The 21052-nt window shown below is 34.8% G+C and overlaps 1 long non-coding RNA gene across 2 annotated transcripts in view; it reads right to left on the bottom strand.

Annotated features, from left to right (window-relative positions):
* The window catches only part of LOC145665714 (uncharacterized), a 147428-nt gene that overhangs the window by 53098 nt on the left and 73278 nt on the right, over positions 1-21052 (bottom strand). Inside the window, exons 6-9 of one of the 2 annotated variants that reach the window (XR_014127617.1) lie at positions 18977-19044; positions 12239-12366; positions 2964-3031; positions 142-271 (exon numbers count right to left, since the gene is read on the bottom strand). This is a non-coding gene — a long non-coding RNA (uncharacterized LOC145665714). The remainder of the gene's footprint in view (positions 1-141; positions 272-2963; positions 3032-12238; positions 12367-18976; positions 19045-21052) is intronic. The other variant, XR_014127618.1, reaches the window with a different exon arrangement.

Consider the following 21052-nt stretch of genomic DNA (forward strand, 5'->3'; position numbering starts at 1 on the left):
CCTAATTAAACCGAAATCTCAATTATAAAATTAAGAATAAAAATAAGATGGACCTTGTTACAAAAAAGTTGTTTTCCGTCCGTTGGACTCGACACTAAAACGTTCCATTTTAAGTTAAGAAAACATTAATTAATTATTTACCTTAATACTCATCGACACTCCTTGGATAACAGTCATAAGTAAGGTCTGACATAAAAGCAATACCAACTGATCCGGTCAGATGATTGGAAGAATCCAGTTAAAAATATCAAGTATTCAGTTCCTCTGGAATCTTAAAAAAAAAAAAAAAAAAAAAAAAAACTCACAGCATATTAACAAATTATTTTACTTTTTGCTTATACTAATAAAGTTGTCTCACACTACGACAGAATAATTTATTATTATTACTTGGTGATGAAAACATTATACGGTCAATCCATGCAAAGTCATCGAGAAAAAAAATGCCGCTCGACCTTTTCAAGATAAAATTAATTCTTTCATGAATATATAACTTTAGCATGTATTTGTCCTACCAAATTGAAAGTTGCCGGATGTCTCCAATTCGTGCACAGCTAAAACTTTGATCTTTTAACAATTTTGCCTAAAACCACTTGAAAGGGGTGAAGTAACATCTTTGGACATTGAAGACATGTTTGGGAAGAGGAAAAACTGCTGTGGAGGTCTGAATTAGTTTGTGCATGTAGTTCGGGGTCATAAGTTAATACACAAAAATTTAGACCTGTAGCTGCTCCCAAAGGCCTAAAAAGATCGTAAAGTTGGGGAATTATGCCAATTTGGCATGTTTCACTGTCCAATATCTCCAATGGTCTTGGACGAAAAAATCTGAAATTTTGGTATACCATAACACACAACAAAGCTCGTTTTATGTTTTTGAGCAGAAGGGGTTCAAAGTATTAAGTAATGACATCATACTCTAGGAGGTGTTTTGTTAATAAATTCAACTGGAAATTTGTTGTTGTGAAGTAAAACAAAGTGGAATGAATGGTTAGTCTAAACAAAGGATCTCAAGCTCGTTTTTTTCCTCTAGTTATAACACTGCCTTATCACACCCACCGCAGCACTGTTGAAGAAGCCGCTATGAACAGAAGGCGAGGAAAGTCACAATGCACACTTAACAAAAAAAAAAGTCCGTAAGTACTCCTTGCTCTTGCTGCTTGCTATATCAATGATATTCAATCATGTTTATTTTTGTATTAACTGTCAACTTATACAGGAGACAGTTGTCCTTTCGTTTGATAAGCATTCCGAAATCAGTGTTCACAGCGAGTAAGTGTTCACTGACGGGAATGTCGATCAAACGAAAGGACAATTGTACACATAAAAATACACAGTACACATATATTTAAAAAAATACACATTACTACATTTAATTATTATTATTATTATTATTATTATTATTATTATTATTATTATTATTATTATTATTATTATTATTATTATCTAAAATATCAGTGAAACGAACTTCGGTGCTAGCGTTCCACCTCCATTTTAAAAATTAGTCTAATTTTAAACACCAAGTTTCATATTAGATGTCACTCTTTTCCGTTTGTGCTGGCTACCATTCTACTTGATACTACGATTTAGATGCTTTTAAAGTACCATACCAGAAAATTGCAGTGATATAACTTTTTCTAAAATTCTTATTCTCTCAGAGAGGAACAAAGCTCTAATTTTAATCCACATATGGAAAAATAAGTCCATGCATTATTCCAAAAATCAGTTCTCTACTAAAATTATTCGTACAACCTTTAACTCAACGCACTCATCTGATGCCACTCTTTAATTTTTGAGAAGGTTTCCGTCCCCGAAACCTTAAACTATATTAAATCTACGATCCCCTGAAGACCTTTACGTATTCCGTAAGGATTTACACTGGTGAATCTATTAGAAATTCAGTACGCATTATCCCATTATTCATGAAATAAATTGTGAGTACTATAAGCAATGGTTTTTGATAGGAGATGATGCATACTATGATCCTGACTTACTTTGGGAGGGCTTTACCATTACCACTGCTTTACAACTAGGATGTTTTCTTGAAATAATTCGATGAAAATCATCTGAAAAGGTAATATCCATCTTGAAGCATAAAAATATTTTTCCGAAGGCCTATATATACAGGGTGTCCGAGAAGTCCTTCCCTGATTACAGAAATTGATCACAAACTGGTGTTGAATTGTTTACAAACTATAAAAGTTTTTGTCTGTGTTAGGTTTGTTCTGTTTTACCAAGTCTCAATTTTGTTTGTTTTAGGTTTGTAGTACGTAAGTAAGAAGCCATAGGACATTTCCTGGGCGATGGATTGGTCGTGATGGACCAACAGCTTGGCCTCCATGCTCTCCTGACATAACCCCATTAGACTTCTTTTTATGGGGTTATGTCAAGGATGAGGTCTACCGAACACGTGTACCAGATCTTAAAACCCTTCAGCAACGAATAACCACAGTCGTAGCATCGATCCCTCCAGTGATGTTGGCTAATGTGTGGATGGAAATTGAATATCACCTAGATGTGCTACGTGCTACCAAGGGTGCTCATGTGGAAGTGTACTGATGTGACCAAAACTTTTATAGTTTGTAAACAATTCAACACCAGTTTCATATTTCTATCTTATTTCTAGCCTGAGTTATCAATTTCTGTAATCAGGGAAGGACTTCTCGGACACCCTGTATAATAATAAAATATCAATAATTATACAGTTCTGGATGGTACCTAACTTATAGGTCCCAGGGGTGGTACCTAACTTATAGGTCCCAGGGCGTTCCTTTCCTTTCCCCGGATAGTGTGTCGTCGAGGGACGGCATCCCTCAAAACGTGATAGGCTAAATAGCCTTAGATGCCGAGAACCCAGAAATCTAAAGTGCTAAAATCCTAAATCAATCATTATATTGGTAATAAATTAAAGAAAGAAACAAAGCAAAATAATTTGTTCCTGACTCTGTGGTAAGTATAAAATTACTTACTTTATGAAATATTAAGCTTCCACCAGACGCAACAACTTCTTTGTTTCCAAATCTTTCGTTGTGAGTATCTGGAAAATATCATAGTTAGAAATTTCCAAAATATATAATGCTGCTAGTAGACGTTTTATAAAAATGTGTAAGTATACTTTAGAGAATTTAAATATAACTTCCGTTACAAATATAGTACAGTATTTTGCCCAATACAAGTTTTTGGTAAAATGAGTTTTTACTGTAATGAAATATCTGCAGTATATGCAAAGGCTTAACAATAAGCGTTTTCCTTCGTATCGAGAGTAGTGCGTTAGATGAATGAAATTTTCGTACAAAATAATGTTCACATCTTAAATTACAAATTTGAATGTTTTATGTTTCTTGATACAAGAGGTTTGAAGATATGTCTGAGATGAGTGAAAGTGTAAAACTGTTCTTATCTCTTTTCAGAAACAGCAAAGAGTCGGTAGTGCTGTTTTCAGTTTTGTGGGAGTAATCCGCACTGATTATATGGTCAAAGCGCGACTACGCTCTATTACAGAGGTTTCTCATATAAACATCGTGATGCGATGAAGATAAAGCATGGTGACATATCCAATAAAAGTATCAGTTTGTTTAGTTTGCAATGTCATCAGTCATCTTCTTTCCAAATATTAAGATTTCAATGAAAAGTAGGCACTTTTATTCGGATGCTTACGACATTTACACTACCAAGCAATAGTTTTTCTATTCAATGTGACACTTTCACCAACTAATGACTGTGAAATTTGAAAGACAACTTCAAAAGTAATTTTGTGTTACTTTACACGATGACCGTGTGTAAAAGAGCAAATAAGGTGAGTATCAAACTCCCAATTTCACTCTTTTAATGTCAAGGCAAAAATTTATTGATAATTGTTCCAATATGTGCAAATATTGACTTCTACAGGGTGCCCAATATACAATGGAACACAGAGTTTGGGATAGTAGAATTTTTGAACCTGAAGTGATACACGAATAATGGTTATACCAAAATGAAGACTTGTTCATTCATATATTTTTTAAACTAAGAAGCAACGATTGAAGTACACTAGGAACCGCACAGTGTTGCCAGATGCAACCGAAGGTATAAATATTTTTTTTTGCAAAACATGTAAATGGACTCATAACTCACACGTATAGTGTTCTGTCGTTAATTTTCAGTTTGTTTATTTGGAGTGGCTTGGAAACTATGGAACAGAAAAAAGAATTTTTCATATCTACCATTAACTAATCGGATGAGGCTTCTGTAAGGGGGAACTAGGGAAATCGTAGTTTTCATAAATTAATACACTGAATTGGCAACTTTGCTGATGTTTCAGTGCATCAAAAGATGTGTTAAGGATCTGTCTACATTATGTGTAAACAATGAAAAACAAACTTTAAAATTATCATGATAACACGTTTACTTCCATGCACCCGACAACACTGCTACTATCAGAAATGAGTTACCAGATCTACAGCGGAAGCTGGGAGTGTCCCCTGATTTGATTCAAACGCTGGTTCACACGTTTCATCAGGTTGACAGCAGCTTTACGAAGATTCGAATTGTTAATGTTCTCAATGGCACTTATTATTATTATTATTATTATTATTATTATTATTATTATTATTATTATTATTAGCATCTATTGGTCGCTTTGCTGGGCTAAATTGAGAAAAAATAATAATATGCTCCGTTATTCAGTCACTTTTTACTATTACTAAAGCACTCTTTGATATCGGTCATTTTCGATGAGTTTTATATATCCCCTCCCCTTCCCATGTTGCGGAGCACGGCATCTTCCGTGTCATTGTTCATCTCAGCCATCCGGAAAACTATGAATTAGACAATGATATTGGTCATTTTGATCTCCATGTTGCGGGCTGAATTTCGATTTAAACGGCATTAAATGTGTCACTGTTCATGTCAGCGATTCAAAAAATTATAGAGTCGATACTAATATCGGTCATTTTTCGTTCTCCTCTAAATGTTGCTATCCTTCACCCTTCCTTTAGTTAAACCATTAAAATGATATGAAGAAAACCATCTCGGGTTCGAACTTCATCTAGGTTGAAAATTTTATCGAGATTAGTACGGTGCTTCAAGATATTAAATTTTATTTATGTTTTGGGGGCCGCGGCGGCACGGTGTGAGAGCGTTAACCTCTGGTGCTTGGGGTCCCGGGTTTGATCCCAGTCCTCCCCAAGTGAACTTTGTGGTGGACAAACACCGTGTGCGTGGGTTTTCTCGAGGTTCTCCCGTTTTCTCCCACTTTCTTCATTCCACCATTTCATTCATTACTCATTATCACTGTCTCCTTTAGCCTAACCCGCATAAACGTGGGACGTAAAACTCAAAGATTTCATTTCATTTTTTTTATTTATGTTTATATATATCGCTTTCCCATTCCCCTTCTCTAAGTTCTAGCATCAAAGTGAAATAATAAAAACCATATCAGACCCGAACCTCATCTATATTAAAAATTTGATCGAGATAGGTCGCGTGGTTCAAGAGTTTTTAAGTTTTATTTATTTTTATATATCTTTCCCCTCCCCTCCACTCCCCTAAGTTTTACCGTCAAAGTGATATGATGAAAACCACTCCAGGCTCGAACTTCATCCATGTTCAAAAATTGATGCAGATCTGTCCGGTGGTTCAAGACTTATTAACTCATTAACATAGTCACTTTTATTTTTATTTACATTGATTTTAATATATATTCCCGTCCTCCTCCTTCCCTACATTCCAATATCAAAGTGAAATGAGTAAAAGCATTCCATGCACAAACGTAATCTATGTTGAAAATTTAATCCAGATTGGTCGTTTGATCCAAGACTTATTAAGTTTTCTTCTTTTATATATATTTTTCCACCCTCTCCCTCCCCTAAGTAACAACATCCAAACGAATAGATAAAAGTACTCCCAGGTCCAAACATTATCAATGTTGAATATTTGATCGAGATCGGTCGGGTGGTTCAAGAGACCATAAATCACAATCACTTTCAATTTTATAATAAAGGTTATTATTATTATTATTATTATTATTATTATTATTATTATTATTATTATTATTATTATTATTATTATTATTATTATTATTATTATTCGCGTAATTTTGAATTTGCACGGCGAAAATAACTGCATAATATGTTTTTATTTCTGCATTTTTTCCTGGATGGAATGTGGTTTTCTTTATTAGTGGGCACTAATTTCTCTCCAGGTCGCTGAATAAATGAAATTTGATGTTCACTTAAGTTCAAATAACCTTACAGAAAGAAGCTTGAGCGTTCCAATGATCAAGGCTAAAGTAAGTAATATTTCGGTTCTAGTTTCAGGTGGCATGATAGTGTAGCGGTAACGTAATGGATTTACGACTAATATAGCTGTCCAGCATAGGTTCAAATCCTGTTCACGCCAAAATTGCATTCTTCACAAAGTGATAATGAAGAATCGATTTCTCATATTAGACGTGCAATGCTTAATAATGTGCAAGCAAACACCTTTATCATGATAGAGACGATTTACGAATGTTGGTTGGGAAAGTGAAAGGGATTTACCAGGACATCCGAAACACTTCATTGATATGCAGTAAACACTTCGTATTATCGTATTCAGAAAGAAATATTACAGCATTTGTTGAACAAAGTTTGGGCAAAGCAATCTGTGGTGTAGTGGTTAAGTACCAGATTTCCAACCGCAAATCTCGGTTCGATTCCCCGTCAGGTAGTATAACTTTTTCGCGTAAAATAATGACTCCAAACAGATCTTTATCTTCTGTTGGGGAACTTACAAAGCATCACTGGTGAGAATTCGAATAAACAATGTGTGCGTTCTTCATCATACACTGTAATGGAAAGTATGTTTCATATTTATATTCGTCCTTCTCTCTCTCTCTCTCTTCTCTTTCTTCACGTTTCCCTATCCTGTCGTTGCATCTTTCACTTCTCCCCCCTCTCTCTCACGTAAACACGCACTTCATGTGCGTGTGTGTGTGCGTGTTCCAAAGTTAAAGCGGAGCAAGAGACCGATAAAGCTGGTCTGGAAAATGTAGTTAACTGGGAATTTCAGCGTCAAGTTTTTCGTGCTCTAGGCATAACATCTCCAGTCTTGGTCATCTCTGAAAGAAATACTGTTTAAACGCAACGGAATTTGCAAAATATATATTTTTTGTCATCTGGGTTACCGAGTCTCAGTCGAATTACCGGGACACTAGAGGTTTGAATCCTCGACCCGGTGGTGGTCCATAAGCTAACCAACATCATCCGATTGACACTATGATCCGTTTGAGCTCTAGCGTATTCATTCTATCTGTGCAAATTACGTTATATCAGCAAGAGATGAAAGTGATGCTGGATGTTCGGGACGGATAAATCTTCGGAAAAGACTAAAAAATGGTAACCTCTTTGATTATTTGAAAACAAAATTTTATTTATGCTAATTCGACACAAATTTGTTTCCATCTTATAATTCAATGTGATTTATTCACGTTGAAATTTGAAACATGCAAGGTCTGTTACATCTATAAGGAACATCCAATTTTCCATTTGAACATTTGTAACTTTTCATTATGATACGGTATGGACTTTTAATATAGAATATTTCTGATAAAAATTTACCAGTAAAATAGCACTCATTCAATTTTATCTTTCTTTCTTTCGTCCTTTTCCTTTTTGTTTTTTTCTTTTTTCGTTCACTTTGCATTAGCAGTCTGAAATGGAAGATATTACCTACGCTATCTACTGGGTTTATTAGAATGTAGTTTGCATCAGTGCGTCCAATGAACACTATCGAATTTACAACCGAACCACGCGGAAACAAAGCATGTGTTAAACTGTTGACATTATCTCAGATGTGTCTGTGAGATCTACAGTTCTACTGGAAATTGAGTATGCTATCCTTTTTAAAAGTGACTTAATGTATGTTTCAAGCATCCTCTATATATTTGAAGAGTCCTGAAAAACAAACGTTATTTCTATATTACTGTTGGATTTCTGGTAACGTAACTTTATAATGTCTGGCTCTTTTCTTACTAAGTTTAAAATTTCACATTTTTATCTGTTCTCTCTTTTCTTTTAGTTCTTCTCTCGCCTTCTCTCCCTCTGCCTCATTTCTGAACCTCTGTGTAATAGACATCCATTGGTTTCAATTTTTTATTGTGTGTGTTTCAGTTTCTCCGTAAATTAACTTATGAATCTTGTTTCGTCCCGGTTTTGTTATTTTATTTTATTGATATTAATACATGTGTCGTTTGAAATTAGAATTGCGTTCATGTTGTTAGCTAATTTTAGTATGGGAGAGAAGAAAGGAGGAGAGCGAGGGGGTCACACGACACGATTATGGGATAAGAAGGTGTTTATTGGGTTGCCTACTTGCACGGCGTTAGCTGTCGCTTTTTTTATGCGGAGTGTACCAGAAGCATGTATTGTCTGATAACAAAGTTATGATCATCGCTGCCTAGAGTATGGCTTTCTTTCGATTTTGCGTGCATTTGCCTAGTAATCATTAAAGAAAAGCAAATAAGCATATAAAAGTTTTACGAACAGTTAGGTTAAGACGTATAGTGTCTCCATTTTCAGTCCAGGGTGCGCGGTAGCTCAGTATTAGAGCGTTCACCTCCAGCACTTGGGGTCCCTGGTTCGATCCAAGCTCGCGCCGTGTGGACTTTGTGGTGGACCAACACCGTGCTCGTGTGTTTTCTCGCGGTTCTCCCGTTTCCTCCCACTTTCTTCATTCCACTATTTCATTCATTTCTCATCATCACCGTCTCCTTTAGCCTAACCGGCGTAACCGTGGGACGTAAAATTAAAGATTTCATTTTCATTTCTTTTCAATTTTCAGTCCAAAAATAAAAAATAATGAAAGCACACACTTCAAATTCTGTCAAATAAAATTTCGAATGATTTACGAAGAGTTGTAATAAATATTCAGATTACTAAACTAATCCTATACAGTACGAAACCTCAAATTGTTTGAAATATGGAATTAATCGGGTTTGATTCTGCTTTTCTCATGAGGTTATTTGCAGGTTTAATAGTTTATGAAACTGAATATGGTAGAGGGATTTAACTGGTTTTAGATCTGTTGCCATGATGGATTTAACAAGTTTTGATAATTGGCACATATTTCAATCTGAATTTTTAACTAGTTAAAATGGTTTTTCTACTGAATACTATTTGGAAATAAGTAATTTTTCCAGAGCAGCCACTATCTCATTTTTTTTTTTAAAAAAAGGTTAATTTAACGGGTTTTCCCATTGATCCACTCATATATCATATATATATCGACATGTTCTCCAACGATCCAAACGATTTATGGTATGGATACCAAATCTTAAGAATAGATTTCATCTCAGCTTGAGTCTTCTATTAAAGTAAGAACTAGTACAACTTTCGGTTTCAATATTGATTCCTAAATATTAAAAATCGTAAGAGATAATGAGAAATCGTTTTTGATGTGAATTCAGCTTCCGATAAGCAGGTTGCATGTCTCACACTATCACTCTGTTCCTGCCGTAAGTTATAGATATATTTCCCGTTTCAATATTGAATCTGCATACTTTGGAAATCTACAGTAATTTAACAATGTAAAAAGAAACTCACATGTAAGAGAACAAGGTATACATGTTTTCATAACTTTGCTTACTGCACCGAACACCAGTAAACCTCAGGCAAGACGGACACCCAACTGAATAAGGGGTTCAGCCGGATAGTTAGTAGACAACGTTCGCTTCATCGTATGGACTTCAGAAGCTGATAACCCACGAGGTTACTACTTGTCATTATATGTCACTACGGCTAATGTTTTACACTGGCAGCAGAATGCCGTGACTGGCCCATAAAAACGAGTAGCATGGTGTGATGCAGGGTTTGCAAACACCATGTTTTTTTTTTAAAAAAAAAACAATAAACCCGTCTTTTTTGTTTAAACTCGGTATTTTTTGGGTTTAAACCAGGTTTTTTAAAAATAATTTGCTGTATGAATTTATATCACATATGGAGAGAAATAAGTTTGTTTCATCTTGGTGTTATTAAGTAACAACTGGGTTATGCTGGAAAAGGTCACATAAGCTTAAAGCGGAATCAGATCCCTTGTCGGCTTGCATCCGACAGAAACTGTCCTCCATTTGAACTCGAAACCGGGACTATTTATAATTGACCACAAATGCGATATGTCTGCCGACTCACTCATGAAGGACTCCTGGTAAAAAAAATACGTTGTGCTGATCTTTAGGTACTTGTTAATGTAAGTGTCAAGAGTCATTTCAGAAGGACAAAAAGATAACCAGTTGCACAAGTGAAACCGTAATACAGAATTACATATGGACAATTTCAAAATGCTGCAGAATACAGAAGTACTAATTTAGTCCAAGTTAGTTCATTACGGCTTTTTTTAGTCCAAGTTAAAGAAATACGAGAAGAAGAAATAGACTTAATTTGCTTATCATTAAGAAAAGTAAATGAAGATACGAATTATTTGAGTCCACTTTGGCTCTTACCCATTTATACACAAATAAATACCAAAGATACTTCTGATTTCGATAAATGCCTCTCGTGAGATTTGTATGAACCCTCCTCCCCCCCCCAAAAAACTACAATATTTCGATGTATTTTATCGATAGTAAACATTATTAAGGCGAAACAATATTTATAATTTTTCTTTGATTGAAATTGCATAACAGTAATAACCAACTATAAAAAAATCACAAAAGAAGCATTCATAAACTTATAAAAATATGCAAAAGTTGTTTTTGTAGTATATTTTTTTCAGTAATGGATGGGAAATTTAGGTTTGAATATAATACGAATAATATACGGGAGTGAAACGTGATAACCCATAAATATGTTCATCAAGATTTTACGAACACTTACACTTTTACGAACATTTTTCGTGGTGCGATGAGTCTCGATTTCAATCTCTTCACGCCGATAATGATCTATAATTTGGTGCCAGCCCAACGAAATCATGCCAGGTTGGAATTGTACAAGATAACGGAGATCATGTTGATTTATAGAAGTTTTTCCGTAAGCAATGTTTTGGACCGTTGGTACCTACTATTCACCCGTATTGTATCGAAGTACAAAGATCACCAGAGTCAACTATATCTTTATTTCTGTCATACGAGTGAAAGTGGAGTGTACCAGCAGGACAACCACCCTCGTAACAGATCCCGGTTGGCCACCATCAGTTTGGAGGAGAATTCAATTTCTTCCTGCTGAAACAACCACCGAGAAGCCCGGATTTCAATCTCATTGTGCATCTCAGAGACTTACGCTATGGACATTCCCGGTAGTGTGTGAAACGAGTGGAAATTCAACTCAAAAGTTGTAATTTCAAAAGTAATAATAAGAAATGAATTATACTTTTCTTCTTTCTTTGTTAGTAACACATTCAGATGTTTGAATTGTGGAATTATCCAAAGAGCAATTTGTCAGCGGAGCAATTTGTCAGAAATCGCTCATTTCGATCAATGTTGTCCATTGTTAAGTTATGAGCAAATTTAGGGATCTTTTGGAAGATCTAGATCGAAATATTTACAAATTTTATACGGATTGTAATTACAATAGAATTACAATATGATCGCTTATAATGCATTAACTCTTTCAAAAAAGCGTTGAAACTGGAATGAAATCGTCTGAAAGATCAGCAAATCCTGCAATAAAATAAGTTTTACACCTACATAAGAAGAAACACACAAACTATATTTCCTTTAACATACCGATTAGCAATACCATTTGACACTATCAGATATTTGGAAACAAACTGCAAACTTAAAGCTACCTTTGAATAGTACTCACCTTTAAACAAAATTAATAACAGATGTAACTTTTTTTGTGTTTCTCTCATCTCAAATATAGTCACTATACACCCTGTGGGGGCATTAATATTCTCAAAATGGATCGGAAAAGTAACTATACAATTGTCGAAACATTTTTCTGAAAGGAAATAGTCCTATTACAAATTAGTTATGGGAAAACTAAATTGTATTTCTCAGTTCTTCACATAGTAGTGAATTTCCTTTTTCGAAAAATTTCCCTCCAGTTTTATCTCCACGATTCTTTTATAGTCCACCATTTTAGGCAAAACGAGGATTAGGCCAAACGAGTATCCTTATTTCGCCTAAAATGGCGGAATAAAGCTTATCTTTTATCTGTCATAAAAGTGTCAGATAATTGGTTAGTCGAAACGAGGATTAGGCCAAACGATGCAAGATCGTTGGACTGGACACTAAAATGTTTCAAGTTATTTTTTCATATTTAAAGGAAAACATTAATTAATTATTTACCTTAATACCCATCCACACTCCTTGGATAAGTCAGAAGTAAGGTCTGACATAAAGGCAATACCAACTGATCCGGTTAGATGATTGGAAGAATCCACTTAGAAATATCAAGTATTTAGTACTTCTGCAATCTTAAAAAGAAAAAAAAAACTCACAGCATATGAGCAAATTATTTTACTTTTTGCTAATACTAATAAAGTTGTTTAACACTACGATAAAATTGATTATTATTATTACTTGGTGATGAAAACATTATACAGTCAATTCATGCAAAGTAATCGAGAGAAAAGAAAAAATACCGCTCGATCTTTTTTAAAAAATCTAATTTTTTCATGAATGTTTAACCTATATCAGGGTACTTCAAATCACAAATAATTACTTTTTACAACATCCCATGGCGACACAACGGCTGTCGTCATTTTGTTTTTGTTTTTTTTTTTTTCAAATTTTAGGCGTTTACGTTGATTTTAATATCTCAGCATGTATTTGTCCTACCAAATTGAAAATTGCTGGACGTCTCCAATTTGTGCAGGGCTAAAACTTTGATCTTTTAACAATTTTGCCTAAAACCACTTTGAAAGGAATTAAATCAGGGCCTTCAGTAGCAACATCTTTGGACATTGAATACATGCTTGGGAAGAGGAGACAATTGATGTAGAGGTCTGAATTAGTGTGTGCATGTAGTTCGGGGTCTCAAGTTAATACACAAAAATTCACAGACCTGTAGCTGCTCCCAAAGGCATGAAAAAATCGTAAAGTTGGGGAATTATGCCAATTTGGCATATTTCACTGTTAAATATCTCCAATGGGCCTGGATGAAAAAATCTGAAATTTTGAGAATAGTTACTCCTTTAGTATACCATAACACACAACAAAGCTCGTTTTGTGTTTTTGAGCAGAAGGGGTAATGACGTCATATTCTAGGAGGTGTTTTGTTCATAAATTCAAAGTAAGTTGGAAATTTGGGTTGTAAAGTAAAATAAAGTAGAATGAATGATAAGTCCAGTCAAGGCTCTGAAGCTCGTTTCTTTCCTCTAGTTATAACACTGCCTTATCATACCCACAGCAGCACTGGCGAAGAAGCCGCTATGAACAGAAGGCGAGGAAAGTCAAAATGCACACTTAACAAAAAAAGTCCGTAAGTACTCATTGCCCTTGCTGCATGCTATATCACCGATATTCAATCATGTTAATTTTTGTTTTAACTGTCAACTCATGCAGGAGACAATTGTCCTTTCGTTTGATCTACATTCCCAAGTCAGTGAACACTTACTCGCTGTGAACACTGACTTCGGACTAACCATTCATTCTACTTTATTTTACTTCACAACAACAAATTTCCAGTTGAATTCATGAACAAAATACCTCCTAGAATATGACGTCATTACCCCTTCTGCTCAAAAACACAAAACGAACTTTGTTGTGTGTTATTGTATACTAAAGAACTAACGATTCCCAAAATTTCAGATTTTTTCATCCGGGCCCATTGGAGATATTGAACAGTGAAATATGCCAAATTGGCGTAATTACCCAACTTTACAATTTTTTCAGGCTTTTGGGAGCAGCTACAGGTCTGTAAATTTTTGTGTATTAACTTGAGACTCCGAACTACATGCACACACTAATTCAGACCTCTACATCAATTGTTTCCTCTTCCCAAACATGTATTCAATGACCAAAGATGTTGTTACTATAGGCCCTGATTTAACCCCTTTCATGTGGTTTTAGGCAAAATTGTTTAAAAAATCAAAGTTTTAGCTCTGGACAAATTGTGGTTTTGAAGTACCCAGACAAAGGATAAACATTTATGAAAAAATTAGATTTTTTGGATATGGTCGACCGGCTCATGCTTGATCACTTAGAATGGATTGACTCTATAGGAATTATTATAAATTGTAATAAAATAATATTAATTATAAGTTTCTAAATGCTCAAGCATTACTTATATTTGAAAAACTACAAATTTTGAAACTAGCATTAATTTATTTTTATTATTCTACAGTTATAATTGAAACTGAAATATAACAGTCAAGTGTTTTAACGAAGCTGCTCTCTTGTGGCATTACAACAAATTTAATTCGGAAAGAAGCTATTTATTTCAAATTGTTTTTTTTTTTAAGTTTTGTTTTTATTGCAATGCCGAAGCACAATGTGCTGTTATGCAGAAGGTTGTTTTCTTTATATTGAACGGAATTTGAATAGTATTAACTTTTCCAGGAATCTCATTGTCAGTACCGACGATATTCTCTTCGACCCACAATAATATCGACTGTCGCCCGCCATCGAAGTTTACGGTGGAGAAAATCTCCGGTGGTGAACGGGTAAGAGTATTTAGTTTTCATTTCTCTCTTCAATCTTCTAAGAGGCCACGGCGGTGCACGCACGCAAATCATAAAGATGTATTTTCGGCAGACCAAAGCCACAGAAACCTGTTGCACTTGAATCATGAATTTTTACAGGAATCCCAAGTAGCAGAATGACATCAGTTCAGATTTCCTGTTCCATTTGCTGATAAGGACTCAAATGCTCTGACAGCATGACCTGAAATCTGATTTATATAGATTCGTAGCGCATAATTGTGGATCTTGGAAGTATGATGCATTCACTTTCACGTTTTTCAGTCTTATGCATTAGCAACCTTCCCACATAGCTGAATCCCGTTATAACATATGCGGAAATCTATTCTGGCATTGTCGAACAAAGCTGTATCGGCCCTTCGTATCGCTGTCACGATGTATCTGCGCCTGAATGTATAACCAGCAATGAGATATTTCTATGCTTCATCCATCGTGACAACTATCTGCTATTTGGATCCCGACATTTGCTCTTCAGCAGTAGTGGATCTAGGCGAGGGCCGGAGGGGGCCTAGCCCCCCTTACTTTTTTCACTGACAACATAATTTAAGCTATTATTTATATATTTTTGAAAGTTTCTATATACCTATTATAGTCTCGGTACTGGCTGCCGCCCCCTTTTTACCTTCTAGATCCGCCACTGCTCTTCAGAGAGTTTTCTGGAATTCGTATTTGTTCTACAGTGTGGCACGGGATATATGTTATCAATGACGATGCTAGAAAAAGGAGAGCGGGCGGGTGGTGCCCAGAGGCGTACCCTGTCCCTAGAGCCAGATTGATGTTTGAACTAGCCCTAGGCAATTGAAAATAACTGGGTATTTTGTACGTCCAGCTGTCCATTGTGAACTAAAATCTTACGGAGCAGGCTAGCACGAGGAGACCCATTATTTACATCATTGAAGCACATTATTGCCACATGTAATTTTATTATATTTTTTATTTTATTTTTAAAAATGTATGAACATCCAGGTTTTTCCTTTAAATTTCTTAAAGGCCCTCAACAAAGTTGAGCCATTAGCTATACTTTTCTTAAGTTAGACTGAAATCTGACATTGCTTTACGCCCCTGTCTCCACCCCGGACATGTACTTTATTCTAGATGAAGTAATATAAAACTATGCTTTTTGGTACTAAAAAATAGATGCCCCTCTGTTTCCTCCCTACTCCTAAAATTTAAGGTGGCATCGTCACTCAATATTTTACGTGAGACTTACGAACGCACCTCACCCAGAGTGTTTACAAATAACTGTGTTCATAGTTGATGTTGGATTTCTTTTTATCACTTTCTGTATAATACAAATAAGCAGGCGAATGGTATTTATTATTACGTACAGTAAAAATGGTAAAGTGAAGATACATGTAGAAGATAAGAAATACACACATTTAAATGTATTATTATTATTATTATTATTATTATTATTATTATTATTATTATTATTATTATTATCTAAAATATCAGTGATACGAACTTCCACCTCGATTTTAAAAATTAGAGTCTAATTTTAAACACCAAGTTTCATATTAGATGTCACTCTTTTGCGTTTGTGCTGGTTACCATTCTAATTGATACTATGAATTAGATGTTTTTAAAGTACCATACCAGAAAATTGCAGTGAAATACCTTTTTCTAAAATTCCCAATCTCTCAGAGAGAAGCAAAGCTCTAATTTCAATCCTCATATGCAAAAATAAGTCTTTCTGCATTATTCCAAAAGTCAGTTCTCTACTAAAATTATTCGTACAATCTTTAACACAACGCACCCATCTGATGAAACTAATAAATTTTTGAGAAGGTTTCCGTCCCCGAAAACTTAAATTATATTTAACCTACAATCGGCTCAAAACCTTTACTTATTCCATACGGATTTACACTGGTGAATTCATTAGAAATACAGTACGCATTATCCCATTATTCATGAAATAAATTCTGAGTACTATAAACAATGGTTTTTGATAGGAGATGATGCATACTATAATCCTGATTTACTTTGCGAGGGCTTTACCATTACCGCTGCTTTACAACTACCATGTTTTCTTGAAATAGTTCGATGAAAATCATCTGAAAAGGTAATATCCATCTTGAAGAGGTAACAGTTTTTATTAAGTGCAACAAGCTGGCTGTACTATGCTTTACTATAATTAAAAAAATGAATAACATATATTTAATCTCTCTAATGTTATGAACGGTTTCTCAAAACAAAATCGCGTCCAGTCAGGGATTGGCCTCTTTATCTTGTTGGTGCTGAAAATTTGGCAGTCAAGCTACCCTGTACTTATGCCCTTACCCAGAAATGAATTTGATGAAAATAAAAATATTTTTCCTAATTGGTATCAGTCTTGAAATAAAGTTAAAAATCACTAGTACTGTCAGTGAGTGGTTTTCGATCGTGGGCAGCGATATGCTAGAACGCTGATGATAACACGAGTGTATAGAGCATTTTGAGTTAAATTTTAAGTCCCTGTGAGCTCGAAAAGCTTGAAAATCACTATTCCATTTTATAAGAATAGTCACAACAAACCACATGCTCCAATTAGTATTTCCAATTCTCTATAGCAATTGTAACATTACTGATTTCATGTTTAAAGTAGTGCGATAGTACAGTATAAGTATTTACTAAACTTCTCAGAACCCACTTCACTTACCTCAAAGGTTGACCGCTGGAAGCAGCACACGCAATATAAACAAACGTTCGATTCCTGGTGGGGGCACTCGGTCGAAAAAGAGTAAAACGCTTTTTCAGGCCAGCCACCTTGAATGAGGTTTTCCTGGGGTTTCCTCACTCACATCAGGCAAATGCTAGGGTGGTACCTAACTTATAGGTCCCAGGCCGTTACCTTCCTCCCCCAATCCTTTCTTCCTTACTTTTCCCCGGATTGTGTGCTCGCCGAAGGACGTCATTCCTCAAAGGTGAACGGCTAAATGACCTTAGATACCGAAAGCACAGAAACATAAATCCTAAAAAAAAATAATAAAAAAAAAATTAAAATGGTGGATCGTCAATCTGTTTGTGAACGAGATCAGATCGCCGCGCTTGACCTCATGAACGGTCAGTAATAAGTATAGATCTCAATAGGTGTTACCATTTCTTGTGGCTCTATACTAAGAAGGAGATGTACGTATCCAAACCTCGCACAGTGGAAGATGTGGGCGTAGGGATTTAATAGATAACTGCCAACATCCAAATTGACTACCTTTAGAATAGTATTAACTGTTTCTGGCAGTTTGATAAAACTGGTTACCAACACAGGACCTATGTTGCGATTTAACTTATTTTGTTTTCCTATTTAACTAAGGACATGCATGCTTTTCTAATAAACAAGAATCAATATTGCACAATTTATAACAATTTTTAATAGATGGTTATTTTTCAGCAACGGTGTATCAAGGACATCTCTGGATTAATAGGTTACGAGAAGATAATGTTTTATTTTCTTTCAAGTGAACTGGAATTTTTATTGATTTCACTGATTTCTTCTCCCATTTCTATTAAATGTTGCTTACTTTGTCGAAACTCATTTCCATTATGCCGTTGCTAATAATACTTGAGTAAAATTTGACTAAAGAATACTGTATTACTTATCATAAAAATAATGTTCACAAAGTTCGGACAGTGAGATAGAATTGAACAAGAAACCGGTTTACTGGAACTATTAATATTATATCTTATAATAGAAAAAACTATTTCGTACTAGGGAAATGTATTTGTCCCATTGCTATTCTCCAGTTACAGATTGATGTGAGTGGTTAGCAAAGGTAACAACGGGGCTTCAAATCCAATTTTAAATTTGTAAAGTATGCCTTAGGAATACGATTATTAATTCTATAGCACTGGAGGTAACATTTCAATTAATTTTATAATATTGTCAAATTGTATAAAAGTAATTGCGTTAAAATAAATATCGAGTTGCAGATTTAAAGGCAATCAGAAAAACCACTTAATTAATATCTTTCAAATAATGTTAAATAAAATTCATCTCAAATTTTTAAGTTGTACATCGAATAGGTAGGCCTATATATATAATAATAAAATATCAATAATTATACAGTTCTGGATTCGATTCCCGGTGGGGGCACTCGGTCGTAAAAGTGTAAAACGCGTTTTCAGGGCAGCCACCCTGAATGAGGTTTTCCTCATTCACACCAGGCAAATGCCAGGGTGGTACCTAACTTATAGGTCCCATGGCGTTCCTTTCCTTTCCCCGGATAGTGTGCTCGCCGAAGGACGGCATCCCTCAAAACATGATGGGCTAAATGGCCTTAGATGCCGAGAGCCCAGAAATCTAAACAGCTAAAATCCTAAATCAATCATTATATTGGCATTAAATTAAAGAAAGAAACAAAGCAAAATAATTTGTTCCTGACTCTGTGGTAAGTATAAAATTACTTACTTTGTGAAATATTAAGCTTCCACCAGACGCAACACCTTCTTTGCTTCCAAATCTTTCGTTGTGAGTATCTGAAAAATATCATAGTTAGAAATTTCCAAAATATATAATGCTGCTAGTAGGCGTATTATAAAAATGTGTAAACATACTTTAGAGAATTTAAATATAACTTCCGTTACAAATATAGTACAGTATTTTGCCAAATACAAGTTTTTGGTAAAATGAGTTTTTACTGTAATGAAATATCTGCAGTATATGCAAAGGCTTAACAATAAGCTTTTTCCTTCGTATGGAGAGTAGTGCGTTAGATGAATGAAATTTTCGTACAAAATAATGTTCACATCTTAAATTACAAATTTGAATGTTTTATGTTTCTTGATACAAGAGGTTTGAAGATATGTCTGAGATGAGTGAAAGTGTAAAACTGTTCTTACCTCTTTTTAGAAACAGCAAAGAGTCGGTAGTGCGTCTGAAGTACCGGTATTGCCCCTCTGCGTAACCGATGAGAATGAATTTTATGAACATCTTCTGACAATCGATGAATATTGGCTGCTTAAACATCACTCACAGACTAAAGTTATGAATAAGCAGTTGAAACATTAAACCCATCCATAAACGTATGTGCGCAGCGTTCTACCAAGACGGTAATGTTTTCAGTTTTGTGGGAGTAATCCGCACTGATTATATGGTCAAATCGCGACTACGCTCTATTACAGAGGTTTCTTATATAAACATCGTGATGCGATGAAGATAAAGCATGCTGACATATCCAATAAAAGTATCAGTTTGTTTAGTTTACAATGTCATCAGTCTTCTTCTTTACAAATGTTAAGATTTCAATGAAAAGTAGGCACTTTTATTCGATGCTGACGACATTTACACTACCAAGAAATGGTTTTTCTAGTCAATGTGACACTTTCACCAAATAATGGCTGTGAAATTTGAAAGACAACTTCAAAAGTAAGTTTGTGTAACTTTACACTATGACCATGTGGAAAAGAGCAAATAATGTATCAAACTCCCAATTTCACTCTTTTAATGTGAAGGCAAAAACTTATTGATAATTGTTCGAATATGTGCAAATATTGACTTCTACTGGGTGTCCAATACAATGGAACACAGAGTTTGGGATAGTAGAATTTTTGAACCTGAAGTGATACACGGATAATGGTTATACCAAAATGAAGCCTTGTTCATTCATATATTTTTAAACTAGGAAGCAACGATTGGAGTACACTAGGAACCGCACAATGTTGCCAGATGCAACCGAAGGTATAAATCAATTTTTTTGCAAAATATGTAAATGGACTCATAACTCACACGTATAGTGTTCTGTCGTTAATTTTCAGTTTGTTTATTTGGAGTGGCTTGGAAACTATGGAACAGAAAAAAGAATTTTTCATATCTACCATTAACTAATCGGATGAGGCTTCTGTAAGGGGGAACTAGGGAAATCGTAGTTTTCATAAATTAATACTCTGAATTGGCAACTTTGCTGATGTTTCAGTGCATCAACAGCTGTGTTTAGGATGTGTCTACATTATGTGTAAACAATGAAAAACAAACTTTAAAATTATCATGATAACACGTTTACTTGCATGCACCCGACAACACTGCTACTATCAGAAATGAGTTACCAGATCTACAGCGGAAGCTGGGAGTGTCCCTTATTTTGATTCAAACACTGGTTCACACGTTTCATTAGATTGGCAGCAACTTTATGAAGATTAGAAGTGTTAATGTTCTCAATGGCACTTATTATTATTATTATTATTATTATTATTATTATTATTATTATTATTATTATTATTATTATTATTATTATTATTATTATTATTAGCATCTATTGGCCGCTTAGCTGGACTAAATTGAGAAAAAATAATAATATGCTCCGTTATTCAGTCACTTTTTACTATTACTAAAGCGCTCTTTGATAGCGATCATTTTCGATGAGTTTTATATATCCCCTTCCCTTCCCATGTTGCGGAGCACGGCATCTTCAGTGTTATTGTTCATCTCAGTCACCTGGAAAACTACGAATTGGACAATGATATTAGTCATTTTGACTTCCATGTTGCG

Source organism: Thermobia domestica, chromosome 12 (assembly GCF_964235325.1).
Source record: "Thermobia domestica chromosome 12, izTheDome1.hap1.1, whole genome shotgun sequence".
NCBI classification, from domain to species: Eukaryota; Metazoa; Arthropoda; class Insecta; order Zygentoma; family Lepismatidae; genus Thermobia; species Thermobia domestica.